General features: G+C 49.3%; 3 non-coding genes across 3 annotated transcripts; all 3 read left to right on the plus strand.

Annotated features, from left to right (window-relative positions):
• Nucleotides 1-4677: 4677 nt before the first annotated feature.
• On the plus strand, nt 4678-4750 carry TRNAM-CAU (transfer RNA methionine (anticodon CAU)). Its single transcript has one exon. It is a non-coding gene; the product is annotated as a tRNA-Met (tRNA).
• A 1211-nt stretch (nt 4751-5961) lies between these two features.
• Nucleotides 5962-6034, plus strand: TRNAK-UUU (transfer RNA lysine (anticodon UUU)). The gene has a single exon. It is a non-coding gene; the product is annotated as a tRNA-Lys (tRNA).
• Nucleotides 6035-11690: 5656 nt separating this feature from the next.
• On the plus strand, nt 11691-11763 carry TRNAV-AAC (transfer RNA valine (anticodon AAC)). The gene has a single exon. It is a non-coding gene; the product is annotated as a tRNA-Val (tRNA).
• The last annotated feature ends 848 nt before the right edge of the window (nt 11764-12611 follow it).

Genomic DNA, 12611 nt, shown 5'->3' on the forward strand with positions numbered 1-12611 from the left:
AGCTCCTCAGCCAGAGGAAAAAGTGGTATTCTGCACCTGAGTGGCCAGCTCTTACTTTCTTTCTCATGAAGGGGAGGAAAAAAGAATCTGTTTTTCAAACCCCAGTCCTACCATTGACCAAGGTGTGACTTTCTAAGTTCCTGCTACAGTGGAGGATTTAGAGTTAGTGGGGCACTCGACTCATAAAGTCCATGCAACAATCCCCTTTCATCCGAGCCCTGGTATGTCTCCAGTGGTTGTTGTCCCCTGGTAGCAGAGAAGGAAGTTTCCACCCATCCAGGAGACCCCAGCCTGGCACTAAAGTCAGCTTCAGGCTTCTCCTCTCTCCCTTCTTGGAATCAAGTTCATGTTGTTACCAAGAGTTAAAGCAGCCTGAACCCCCACAGCCTGGATCAACGTCACAAGTTCCCAGTGTCTCCATGGAAGACAATTTGTTAAATCCGAGATGAGTGGAGTTATATCAGTTCTCAGCCTGAGTCTTTAGGTCTTAATCTTGAGGATATTGTCCCATCATGGGGCCATTTCCCACCTCTCTTTCATACAGAAGCACAATTTTCTTTGCACAGACACAAGAACAGCAAGATCTTTCTCTGTCCCTTGTGCAAAGCAGGGTGCCAAATTCCATGGAAACAATGGACAAGCAGCGGGCCCTGGGCACATCCAGCCCTGGCCATGAGATGTTCCCTCCCCTCTTTCTTTATGCTCCTGTTGTTATTTCATGGAATTTCTGGGATGGGGAAAAAGCTGAGTTCACTCCAGGTGGAGGGGGAAAATAACCCTGAAAATCTCAGGGAAACCCCAACCCCTGCTACTGGGGTCACTGAGGTGCTGGGGATTTGAGTAGGAAAGGGACTGTCTGAATTCTCAAGGTGGGGAATGAATAACAATCTACAACTAGATCCACCTCATTAATCACTGACACAGGCTAATCATGCTGCAGATAGAAGGGAAACTGGGAGTAATTCTTTGCTGTTCAGCCATGGAAACAGTGACCAAACTGCACTGCAGTGAATGTGCTGGGGAAAGCTGGACTTTACAGGCAGGTGGAAATAACAGATCCTAGAAACACCTGGAGCGTCCCACACCACTTCTGCCAAGAGGGTGAGCTGTGGAGCTACTCACAGCGTCCCTCACCACCAGGGCCGGCTCCAGGCACCAGCCCACCAAGCTTGTGCTTGGGGCGGCACCTGGAGGGGGGCGGCGCGGCGCTCCGGCCGCTGGGGAGAGCAGGGCCACGGCCGGGCTCGCCGCCCTCCTCCCAGGGCTCCGGATGCCCTCCCCCCGGCGCCCTCCCCCGGGCCGCCGGGGGGAGAGCGGAGCCCCCGCCGGGGCTCGCCGCCCTCCTCCCAGGGCTCCGGCCGCCCTCCCCCCGGCCGCCGGGGGGAGAGCGGAGCCCCCGCCGGGTCTCGCCGCCCTCCTCCCAGGGCTCCGGCCGCCCTCCCCCCGGCCGCCGGGGGGAGAGCAGAGCCCCCGCCGGGGCTCGCCGCCCTCCTCCCAGGGCTCCGGCCGCCCTCCCCCCCGGCGCCCTCCCCCCGGCTGCCGGGGGGAGAGCCGAGCCCCCGCCGGAGCTCGCCGCCCTCCTCCCAGGGCTCCGGCTGCCCTCCCCCCCGGCGCCCTCCCCCCGGCGGCCGGGGGGAGAGCGGAGCCCCCACCGGAGCTCGCCGCCCTCCTCCCAGGGCTCCGGCCGCCCTCCCTCTGCTGGGGGGGGGACGTCCGGAGGCTTTTTTGCCTGGGGCGGCAAAAAAGCCAGAGCCGGCCCTGCTCACCACTATGACCTTGCAGCAGGGGATTGCAGCACCACCCACCCAATGCAGGGGAGAGGGCTACGTGTATCTCTGCACCCTGAGTCCAGGGCATACACTCTCTCTGCCCCACACATAGAATCTGGCCCTGCTACAAAGTGACCCCTGAGAACCAGCAACCTCCAGGACAACAGATTTGCCCCTCAGACCAGGGAATGTGTCCCCAATGCTGCTTTTAGGACACTGGATGCTCTGAAAATAGGAGGGCTCTGAATGTAACCCATAGCAAACACAATACAACTGGGGATGTAGCTCAGTGGTAGAGCCCATGCTTTGCATGTATGAGGCCCTGGGTTGCATCTCCAGCTTTTCCTTTTACCCTGCTGCTTTGCTCATGCCCAGCTGGGATGTGGCCCAGCAGTCTCCCTGCATGAGTTTCAGTCCTGCTCAGTGAGGGACAAGTGCCAATTGCATGGAAGGTCTGTGGGGGTTTCTGCTCCTAAGTCACCTCAGTACATTTAAGATTCCCACCCGCTCTGCTGCTTAGGACAATGGTAGATGAGAAGGGTAAATCCTCCAGCACTGGAGGGACAGGTCCCATCTGCACAGACTGAGAGGCAAGGAAACAGAGAGGCAGTCAGTGCTCAGAGAGGAGAGAGGTCAGTGATTTTCACCCAACAGGGGACACTGTCTTTTTGAGGCAAGTGCAGCTTGCTTGGGATGGTGCTGACGATGGGTAGAAAAAAAGGCTGGAGCCCCACAGAAGGTCCTGGGTGCTCAGATGCCCCAGTTTCATAGATTCATAGATTCTAGGATTGGAAGGGACCTCGAGATGTCATCGAGTCCAGTCTCCTGCCCGCATGGAAGGACCAAATACTGTCTAGACCATCCCTGATAGACATTTATCTAACCTACTCTTAAATATCTCCAGAGCTGTAGATTCCACAACCTCCCTAGGCAATTTATTCCAGTTATTGCAGCCTGGCCTGTCGTAGAGAGAGAAAAGACACAGAGGGACCCAGCCCCCCTACAGTGATCCCATGGACAAGAATCTGGTTGGAAGTGGGGTGAAGGTTCCCTCTGGGCAAATGGGAGCTGAAATCCCAAAGTGTCCTGGAATTTAAGTAATGCAAGCTTTAAACCCTGCACAGGTGTGGACTGAGGTGCATCAGCAGAAGATTGGGCTGGACAGGGGTGGCAGGTTTGTATAATTTTTGGTGGTGCCCAGAATGGGACCAAGTTCTGCCCCACACCCACCCACCTTCCTAAGGCTCTGGGAGGGAGTTTGGGTGTGGGATGGAGAGGGTTTGGGCTCTGGGAGAGTTTGGGTGCACGGTCTGGGCTCAGTCAGGGGTTTCGGTTGCAGGAGCAGGTGCGGGGGCAGGCTCTTGGAGGGTGTTTGGGTGTGGGTGTGGGGTCTGGGTTGGGGCAGTGGGTTGGAGGTGCAGGAGAGGGTGAGGGGCACAGCATTACCTCGGTCATCTCCAGAAAGTGACCCACACCCCCCTCTGGCAGCAGTCCCTAAGCAGGCGGGCCAGGGGCATCTCTGTGCACTGCTGCACACAGACTCCACCCCTGCAGCTCCCATTGCCACAGTTGGCTGAGTTGGCACTCGGGGCGGGGGCAGTGCGTGGAGATCCCCGCACCCCAGGGGCTGCAGGAACATGGCAGCCACTTCTGGGAGTGGTCTGCCACACGGAGCGAGGGTGGGCAGGAAGCTGACTTAGCCCCCTTGTGCTGCTGGTGGTGGTGGCGGGGGTCCCCAGGCCCTTTTAAATTGCGCAGGGGTGGCAGGTGGGAACAGGCGGGACACTCCCAAGGGCCTAACATTGCTTTGCACAACAATAAATCTTGGAACAGGCTAGAAATGAAATGGCAGCAGAACCTAAGGAATTAAAAGCCTCCGGGTTCTTGCGTATGCCCTGACTTTGAATGGAAACTGTAATTTGACTCGCTTTATGGCTGCGACCAGTAAAATATCAGGACAAAGTCATTCCAGTGATTGTGACACTGGGTTTGAGGAGGCTTTGGTCTTATTAAAATATAATTAGCATGTTACACTTGTGTTTTTAAAGGTGGCTTCCCCAAGCAATCCCAAGTTGTTCTTCCCACAGCTGATGGTGAGCAGCAGAGGATCTCCCCAATCTGGGGGAATCTCTTTGGGCCCCACTGTTAGTTCTCCATCCTTTCTCCCCATAACCACGCACACCACTCCCCCCCGCCCCACATTATCAATGTTTTAGAGTGACCCCTCCCTCCCTTTATGGGATACAGACTCTCTGTGACAGAGACTGGCTGGGGCTCCTCTCTGCATGGCCCCAATGGGGAAGGAAAGAGATGGGGGGAGGAAGAAGACGGGCAGAAGGAGTCAAATAGGGCTAGACCAGAATAGAGAAGATTTTCTTACTGTTAAAATGTACTGGAGTCTCATCGCTGAAAAGCTGCATTTTGAGTTAGGTTTGATGCATCAGACTTTCAATTACCAGGCAAAAGTGTGAACCACAGAGACTAATAACTGCCTGCTTCCCAATTTTGTCTAAGAACCTGCAGTGGCACAACCATTTAGTGCAAATGGGAATACTGCTGGGGTTATAAGTTCAAGCCTTACCTAGGACACTGGTTTCTATTACCCATGTAGCTTCCTGGACTTGCTTTTCCCAATTCACATAGAAAGTGCCATACTAGGGAAAGGAGAGTAAATTCTAAAATGTGGAAGTGGGTGCATGTCTTGGAAACATCCACCCTGTTCTGCCATTAGTTCCAATAGATTGTTCACTGGCAGGGTAAATTGATTTATTTGCTGCTGAGAAAGCTGCCAGGAGAGGTCTCTGGGCACCAGATCTCCCTGCTTCTTCCAGCACACCCCTGGCTCCTTCCCTGCCCCAGTCACTGCTGTAGGGGGGTGCTATATGCACTGAGCCTAAAACATTTCCAAGCCTTCTTAGTGCAGTTGGCAGCACATCAGTCTCATAATCTGAAGGTCCTGAGTTCAAGCCTCAGAGAAGGCAATGGTTTTTGCTCCCTGCTTCAGATTTTCTAAAGGAAATCAGAGAATATAAACTATAGGAGAGTGGTTTCTAGACACCCTCCCACCCATCTAACACACACACAGACTTTTCTAAGGCATTAACTTTTCCTTCTCTATGGAGTTTGTATTCTCCACAGAGCAAAATAAAACAAAAACATGCAAGTCTAAGCCTCATACAGTATGAAACTCAATATAGATAAAATCTCACCCTCAGAGATCTTCCAATAAGCATCTTTTGCAGACTAGACTTATTTCTTGTCTCAGCCCAATCTTTTTGCCTGGTATAGTCCTTTTTCCAGCTCAGGTGGTAGCTAATGGATTTCTCATGACTGCAGCTACCTTTCTTCTGTTCCACCCCCTTATATAGCTTTGGTACAAGGCAGGAATCTTTTGTCTCTCTCCTGGGGAAAAGCCCCAGGTTTAAGATGGATTCCTGTACCAGCTGAGACCCCAAGCCTTTATTCTTCCTTGCCTGACACAGATGGTGCAGGACAGAGCCATCTACAGTCAATTGTCCTGGTTAATGGGAGCCATCAAGATTCCAAACCACTATTAACGGCCCACACTTTGCATAATTACAACAGGACCTCAGAGTTATATTTCATATTTCTAGTTTCAGATACAAGAATGATAGGTTCATACAAATAGGATGAACACACACAGTAGATTATAAGCTTTGTAATGATACCTTGCAAGAGACCTTTTCCATGAAGCATATTCCAGTTACATTATATTCACTCTCATTAGCATATTTTCATAAAATCATATGGCGTGCAACGTCACAGCAGGGAAAGAGTTTTACTGCGGCACCTGGGAGCAGTGGAGTTTCATGTTCAGGCTGTGGTATGGGTTCCTTCAGGTTTCTCATAAGCACACAGGGACCTTAGCGGGTGCTCTCAATTCAGGAATGGCCCAGAAAGGATAAAGTGATGGGGATTGCATTTTCCTTTTCTATTTTTGTATTTCCAAGGACATTTCTGTTTGTGATTTCGTTTTGCTTTGTATAACTGTGTTTTCTCCTGGATTTGATATTTAACAAAAAAAAGAATAAGGCTTCAGAGCGCCAGATGGAGGAGCAGGGTGGGGCTAAGACTGCTAAGAGAGCGAGAGTAGCAGGCTTTCTGTATTGTTTCCAGCTCTGTTTTTCTTGACTAGTTTTTCTTCTACATGAAATTTATCTATTATATGTGAGTCTAGCTAGCTCAGTTGGTAGAGCATCAGACTTTTAATCTGAGGGTCCAGGGTTCAAGTCCCTGATCAGGCAAAGAAACACTATTTGCCTGTAATATCCCCCATGAACTTCAGTAGGACTCTCCTTGACTCCAGTTTTTCCTTTTAATGACTTGGCCTTTCCTAGGAAGGCCCCTTTACTGCCTGGGACTGAAGGTGCTATTTCCTCACCTGTCCACTGGCCTCGCAGTCTGGAGGAAGAAAAGCTTCTGGGCCTGCAGCAAGAGCTGTGTGCTGACTTTTTGAGCAAATTCAGGGCTGGTCAGAGAGGCATGTTCCCACTGGGTCCTCCATGCCAGAAAAAATTGTCCACACAGCATCCTCCATGCCAGAAATCAACAGAGGTTAAGGGCTCCCTTGTTGGTCCCATGGTGTAAGGGCCGGCACTCAGGGCTTTGAATCCTGCAATCAAAGTTTAAGTCTCAATGGGACGTTGGGGTCCTTTGGTTGCCAGCTAACCATCCTGGGATTTCCAAAGCTTCATCTTGCTCGCTCAAATGACATGGTAACCTGTCTTTTGCCTGCTAGCTGTTGTGACTTGAGCGCAAGAGAGGACGTTTGATCAAGAAGGCTGGCCATGCCTGAAGTCCTGTAGGTAGGGATGCGAGCTCCATTTCCTCTGAGTCCTGAAGCTGGGCTGCAGCCTGGCCTAGGAGGCAGCACTATTGGTTGACCTACTGGCCCAAAGTCATTTGGCCGGTGTTGGTTTTCCCCAGGAATGCTGAAGGGCAGGCCTCAGGGAGGGAGGCTTAATATTCCTCCCTATCAGTCAGGGCAGAAGAGGAGGGCTGCAAGAGTGGGCAGGGGGATGAGCTGGGTCTTCTAGCAGTCGGTTGGGGACGAGGTGGGAAACGCAAACTGGGAGAAGCAGTTGCTGTCCTGTAAGGAATGGCTCGGCAGGTGGCGTAAGTGGACCTTGTCATTAGCCTACAAAGTTGTGATGCTCAAGACCTATCTTTTGGCTGTGGGGAATTTCCTCAGCCATCTATTTCGCCCTGCTCCACAAGTGCTGCTGAGACTGAACATGATGGCCTTCCACTTCTTGTGGGGCAATAGGATGTCCCTACCAAGTCAGGAGAAATGCGGCTTTTCTGCCATATTAGAAGGGGGGTTGGGCCTGGTGGGCTTTGAAGCCTTTCACGGTGCTACTTTTTAGTTTTTCAATATTCAGTGGGTGGCTGAGCTGGAGGTCAGGCCCGAGGGGAATGGCGGGGCAACCACAAAGAACATAACTGAGTCTTCGGATATGGCCGTATTTTTTTAGACCCCACTGGGTGCAGCACCAGGTATGGGATGGTCGATGGTGGTAGAAGGGGGAGGAGATTAGGAAGCCCCCTCCTCTAGTGTTCTTCTACTCCCACTTTACATCCTACAGGATTTTCAGTGGGTGGCTAGGTGGAAGGTGCTTGCAGGATGGCTTCATCCACAACAGTGGCTGCCCTCACAGCAGCGGCCACAGCAGTGAGGTCCCCCCTTTGGCTCAGTCTGAACAGAGGTCAATGTACCACTGGGTGAGGCAGGCCAATTTTAGGGAGCTTCCTCTGAAGATGAGCAACTATCCCCAGAACTTACTGACAGAAGCTTTAAAGTATTTGCAAATGTGCACGGCCAGCATGTGCAGAGCAAAGGCTGCCCAGGGGCACTGTGTCAGGCTCTGGCACCGCTTGAGACAATGGACCAAATTTAGCCACAGGTAACCCAGGATCTAAGGCAGGAATGGGGTGAGGAAACAAGTCAAGTTGAGCAAGACAGGCAAAAATTCATCTTTCCTTCATGGGCGCTCGCAATGATGTCCTTTTTGTGTGCCATGGCTCACAAAAACATCCCAGACAGAGAAGCAGCAGGCCAAAAAAAAAAGCCTTTTGGGTGCTGAAGTAGCTCAGTCAGGAAACTGTTAGACTGAAGATCTAGAGGTACCTGGTTCAATCCCAGGCTTTGGCATACTCTTTGTGTTCAGCGGTGGGCTGTTTTCTGGAAGCGCAGCAGTGCCTTTACTGGCCACGAGTCCCTCATTTTGGGCTCCCAGCAAAGAAAAGACAGCATGGACTTCTGCACTGAGTTGGCCCACCTGACCTTTCTTTCTTCGCTTGCTCTTTCAAGGGGAAGAAAAAGAAGCTCTCCTTCAAGCTGGATTCAGAAGGGCGACGTAAGGATGACTTCCTGAGTGCTGGTTCCAGTCCTTTGCTCTACCAGCTGACCTATCAAAGGGCTGCCACCACTTTCTCCAGGTTTGCCCATCGATGTGTTCTGAATGGAGAGGGGTAACTAGTGGTGTTCCCCAATGGTCAGTCCTAGAACCAATCCTATTCAACTTATTCATAAATGATCTGGAGAAAGGGGAAAACAGTGAGGTGGCAAAGTTTGCAGACAATACTAAACTGCTCAAGATAGTTAAGACCAATGCAGACTGTAAAGAACTTCAAAGAGATCTCACAAAACTAAGTGATTGGGCAACAAAATGGCAAATGAAATTTAATGTGGATAACTGTCAAGTAATGCACATTGGAAAAAATAACCCCAAATATACATACAATATGATGGGGTATAATTTAGCTACAACTAATCAGGAAGGAGATCTTGGATCATCATGGATAGTTTTCTGAAGATGACCACGCAGTGTGCAGCGCAGTCAAAAAAGCAAACAGGATGTTAGAAATAATTTTTTAAAAGTATAGAGAATAAGATAGAGAATATCTTATTGCCCTTATATAAATCCATGGTACACCCACATCTTGAATACTGCGTACAGATGTGGTCTCCTCATCTCAAAAAAGATATACTGGCATTAGAAAAGGTTCAGAGAAGGGCAACTAAAATGATTAGGGTTTGGAACGGGTCCCATATGAGGAGAGATTAAAGAGAATAGGACTTTTCAGCTTGGAAAAGAGGAGACTAAGGGGGGATATGATAAAGGTCTATAAAAACATTAGTGGTGTGGAGAAAGTGAATAAGGAAAAGTTATTTACTTGTTTACATAATATAAGAACTAGGGGCCACCAAAATGAAATTAATGGGCAGCAGGTTTAAAACAAATAAAAGGAGGTTCTTCTTCACACAGCACACATTCAAGATGTCGAACTCCTTGCCTGAGGAGATTGTGAAGTCTAGGACTATAACAGGGTTTAAAAGAGAATTAGATAAATTAATAGGTTTCAGAGTGGTAGCTGTGTTAGTCTGTATCAGCAAAAAGAATGAGGAGTACTTGTGACACCTTAGAGACTAATAAATTTATTTGAGAAACAACTCTGACATCATAATCAAACAGGCTGACAAAGGAGTTACTGTCGTCATCATGAATAGGTCGGAATATGAACAAGAGGCTGTTAGGCAGCTCTCTAACACTACATTCTACAAGCTATTACCCTCTGATCCCACTGAGGGTTACCAAAATAAACTACACCATCTGCTCAAGAAACTCCCTGAAAAAGAACAAGAAGAAATCTGCACAGACAAACCCCTAGGAACCCTGACCAGGCATATTCTATCTGCTACCCAAGATCCATAAACCTGGAAATCCTGGATGCCCCATTATCTCAGGTATTGGCACCCTGACAGCAGGATTGTCTGGCTGTGTAGACTCCCTCCTCAGGCCCTACGCTACCAGCACACCGAGCTATCTTCGACACACCGCTGACTTCCTGAGGAAACTACAATCCATTGGTGATCTTCCAGAAAACACCATCCTGGCCACTATGGATGTAGAAGCCCTCTACACCAACATTCCACACAAAGATGGACTACAAGCCATCAGGAACAGTACCCCCGATAATGTCACGGCAAACCTGGTGGCTGAAGTTTGTGACTCTGTCCTCACCCATAACTATTTCACATTTGGGGACAATGTATACCTTCAAGTCAGCGGCACTGCTATCGGTACCCGCATGGCCCCACATTATGCCAACATTTTTATGGTTGACTTAGAACAATGCTTCTTCAGCTCTAATCCCCTAACACCCCTACTCTACTTGCGCTACACTGATGACATCTTCATCATCTGGACCCATGGAAAAGAAGTCCTTGAGGAATTCCACCATGATTTCAACAATTTCCATCCCACCATCAACCTCAGCCTGGACCAGTCCACACAAGAGATCCACGTCCTGGACACTACAGTGCTAATAAGCGATGGTCACATAAACACCACCATATACCGGAAAGCTACTGACCGCTATACTTACCTACATGCCTCCAGCTTTTACCCAGATAACACCACATGATCCATTGTCTACAGCCAAGCTCTAAGATACAACCACATTTGAGCCAACCCCTCAGACAGAGACAAACACCTACAAGACCTCTATCAAGCATTCTTACAACTACAATACCTACCTGCTGAAGTGAAGAAACAGATTGACAGAGCCAGAAGAGTACTCAGAAGTCACCTACTACAGGACAGGCCCAACAAAGAAAGTAACCTTCAGCCTCCAACTAAAACTTTTCCAACGCATCATCAAGGATCTACAACCTATCCTGAAGGATGATCCCTCACTCTCACAGATCTTGGGAGACAGGCCAGTCCTTGCTTACAGACAGCCCCCCCAACCTGAAGCAAATACTTACCAGCAACCACACAACAAAAACACTAACCCAGGAACCTATCCTTGCAACAAAGCCTGTTGCCAACTCTGTCCACATATCTATTCAGGGAACACCATAATAGGACCTAATTACATCAGCCACACTATCAGAGGCTCGTTCACCTGCACATCTACCAATGTGATATATGCCATCATGTGCCAGTCCTCTGCCATGTACATTGGCCAAACCAGACAGTCTCTACATAAAAGAATAAATGGACACAAATCAGATGTCAAGAATTATAAGAAGTGGGTTGTAGCCCACGAAAGCTTATGCTCTAATAAATTTGTTAGTCTCTAAGGTGCCACAAGTACTCCTGTTAACATTAAAAAACCAGTCGGAGAACACTTCAGTCTCCCTGATCACTTGATTACAAACCTAAAAGTCACAATATTACAACAAAAGAACTTCAAAAACAGACTCCAATGAGAGACTGCTTAATTGGAATTAATTTGCAAACTGGACACCATTAAATTAGGCTTGAATAAAGACTGTGAGTGGATGGGTCATTACACAAAGTAAAACTATTTCCCTATGTTTATTTCCCCCTCTACTGTTACTCACACCTTCTTGTCAACTGTTGGAAATGGGCCATCCTGATTATCACTACAAAAGGATTTTTTTCCCTCCTGCTGATAATAGCTCACCTTAACTGATCACTCTCATTATAGTGTGTATGGCAACAGCCATTTTTTCATGTTCTCTGTGTATATATATATATATATATCTTCCTACAGTATTTTCCAGTGCATGCATCCGATTAAGTGGGTTTTAGCCCACAAAAGCTTATGCTCAAATAAATTTGTTAGTCTCTAAGGTGCCACAAGTACTCCTCATTCTTTTTGCAGATAAATTAATGGAGGTTAAGTCCATTAATGGCTATTAGCCAGGATGGGTAAGGAATGGTATCCCTAGCCTCTGTTTGTCAGAGGGTGGAGATGGATGGCAGGAGAGAGATCATTTTATCATTACCTGTTAGGTTCACTCCCTCTGGGGCACCGGGGATTGGCCACTGTTGGCAGACAGGATACTGGGCTGGATGGACCTTAGGTCTGATCCAGTATGGCCATTTTTATGTTCTTATGAAGGGAGAGGCAAAGCCCTCCAACAGAGTTTCTGTAGTATAGTGGTTATCACGTTTGCCTAACACGCGAAAGGCCCCTGGTTCAAAACCAGGCAGAAACATGAAGGCTTACTTTTCCCAGCTCCCCTATCTGTCCAGCAAGGCGCTCCTACTACTGGCTTGTCCCTGCGATAACCCCAACCCCTGCATGACAGAGGGTGGTGAAATGAGCTGAGAAAAAGCCTTGGCATCAGCAGGGGAAAGCTAGAGAATCTAGGCCAGTCACCTTTTGAAGCCTTGTGGCTTGGCCTCCTCTGTCCTTGGAGGCCAGCTCTTCCTGCTGGCCTCCTTCCCGTGACTTGCAAAGGAGGAAGTGAGGCAGGAATGGGGCAAAAGAGGAAAGTCATGCTGAGAAAGGCAGGGCAGAAGCTAAGCACCTCAGTGCGGCTAAGTGGGGTTAGTAGAGCGCCACCATTCATTCAGTCTGGGGAGGTGGAGTAGGCTGCTGGGAGGTAGAATCCTGTGCCTGTCTCTTGGCTTCCCAGGGATGGCTACTTGTAGTGCAGGAGAAGAAGGAAGGCTCTGGGTGAAAGGAAGACAAGCAAAGCTATGGGAGGAAATTTGGGTCTTGCATGCGGGCTCTGCGCTGGGGGAGGGGGTTGGGGTGCAGGAGGGGTGGCGGTTACCCCGGTCTGTGCAGCTCCCAAAGTGACCGGTACACACAACACTCTGGCAGCAGCTCCTAGGTTGGCTGGGCGAGGGGATCTCCGTGCGCCACTGCCTGCAGGCGCTGCCCCCAGAGCTCCCATTGGCTGCAGTTCCTGGCCAACGGGAGCTGAGGAGTTGGTACTCGGGGCAGGGTGTAGCCTATAGGACTAACCTGCTTGCTTGTATATATATATATATATATCTTTTCTTATAGTTTAAGTATTTGTTTTATTGTAAAGGTTTATAGATTTATATTAAAGTA

This window comes from Emys orbicularis, chromosome 15 (genome assembly GCF_028017835.1).
Source record: "Emys orbicularis isolate rEmyOrb1 chromosome 15, rEmyOrb1.hap1, whole genome shotgun sequence".
NCBI classification, from domain to species: Eukaryota; Metazoa; Chordata; order Testudines; family Emydidae; genus Emys; species Emys orbicularis.